This window comes from Grammomys surdaster, unplaced genomic scaffold, assembly GCF_004785775.1.
Source record: "Grammomys surdaster isolate TR1022 unplaced genomic scaffold, NIH_TR_1.0 136, whole genome shotgun sequence".
NCBI lineage: Eukaryota > Metazoa > Chordata > Mammalia > Rodentia > Muridae > Grammomys > Grammomys surdaster.
This window is the reverse complement of record NW_021604594.1, coordinates 7420370-7422146: the sequence shown is the minus strand read 5'-3', so window position 1 is coordinate 7422146 and position 1777 is coordinate 7420370. Positions and strand designations below refer to the sequence as shown.

The following is a 1777-nucleotide window of genomic DNA, read 5'->3' as shown; positions in this document are numbered from 1 at the left end:
AGAGAGAGAGAGAGAGAGAGAGAGAGAGAGAGAGAGAGAGAGAGAGAATGCATGTTAGTGTGTACTAATCTAGGGTATTGTGCATGTATTTATATGTACTAAATTTACAAAATGCCATGGTTTATCCTCCCATTTTTTTCTTTTGTAACCAGAAACACATTATTGATGCTAAAATAAACCATCTTCAGATATCTAGTAAGTTTTCAGCCAAAATTATCTTATGTAGATATTATATAGGGAAGAGCTTATATAGAAAAGATCACATAGAGAAGATTATATCTCCCCTATAGTCATAAATTCAGTAACTATCAGTATTCTAAAATAGTTCTCAAAGAATAGCCGGAAAATTTGCTGACAAAAATCAACAAAACGTTGACCAACAAATAATCTATAAAATCCAAGTAAATTAACTTAGAGATCTCAGAGAAAATCTACTTAAGTATTGTGATTTTTTCCCTCTGTGTGTTTAAGCTTAGGCATAAACCATAGATGTTACTGAAAAAGAGTCTAATGTTTGTGAAGAAAACACACACGCACGTGAACATACAGAGACACACGTGTAAAGGGAGAAGAGATGGAGGTCTAAAATAAATAACTTAATATTAAACAAAACTAAATATAAAAACTTATACTTTAAACTAAACTAAATTAGTTAATTTTATAAGTAGGAATGCAACTGGGGATGAAAGAGAAGAGGTGGGCTTTAACTTTTGAAGCTGGCAACGTTATTCGAAGTTGTGTCGATAGTACTTGTGCCTTATTTGTATAAATAAAAATGAGATTGTCTAAATCACAAATAAAAACTGGAGCACTTCTCCACTTCAAGGAGAATGTAATACAAATGGTGACCAAGACGACCAATTTCATTTTTAAAATACTTTCTTAAGTAACTTTTAGATGGGGAGTTACTCAGAGAGGTAATGTTAAACATGGATCTTAGGTGGGTAGTCTATTACAATGTCCCCATGGTGGAACATGTATTTACATACGGTAGTATATTTTTACACCAAGGTTCAGTAGAGATTATCATAATTCATAAAGAGCATGGTAAAATATCCACCTTTGGATTTGGTTTAGAACAAAACAATAAAGGCAAAGTATCCATGAGAAAGGCAAAGAGGCCCCCTACTGTACTAGGACTTCCTGTTTTGCTTTCTTTAAAGTACCATCTTTGAATTTGTGATACTTGATATTTTATGAAACAAGTTGACTAAGAAGATGTATCATATTTTGATTATTCCAACAGCTGAGCCTGGTGGGCATGCCCTTTGAAAAGCACCGAAGGCCTCTGTGCCTTGTACATCAAACTAATGGACACTGGTCACTGTCATTCAGGTGCATTGCTCCCAGACCCAGCAGTGTTTGAGATGACCCCCGTCTGACAGTTAAGCTTGTAAGTCAGACACTATCCTATAATAGCCACCACAGCCCATTGTAACTTCTCTTAGAATTCTAAAGAACTCCGGTGTGGTTATACAGGGGATCACCCACACACGAGCTTTGCATCTCTCAGTCATTCAGTTTCTATAACTAAGTTTTAAAGATATTATTCCAAGAGAATCTTCCAAAGAAGAGCCTCTGTAGGTTATTTGTTGTTTTCCAATAGAACATTACAGAAAGCTTATGGCCATGATATAGTTTATATCTCTATTTCAGATTCTTTACTCAAAATCGTTAAAACTGAAACAAAACAATGGACTAAAAATTCTTTGCTCTCCTATTAACTCTTATCTTGTGGATTTTTCCCCAGTTCTCTCTCTCTCTCTCTCTCTCTCTC

General features: G+C 34.8%; 1 protein-coding gene across 1 annotated transcript in view; it reads right to left on the bottom strand.

Annotated features, from left to right (window-relative positions):
• The window catches only part of Ccdc141 (coiled-coil domain containing 141), a 167767-nt gene that overhangs the window by 109739 nt on the left and 56251 nt on the right, over positions 1-1777 (bottom strand). The window lies entirely within an intron of this gene.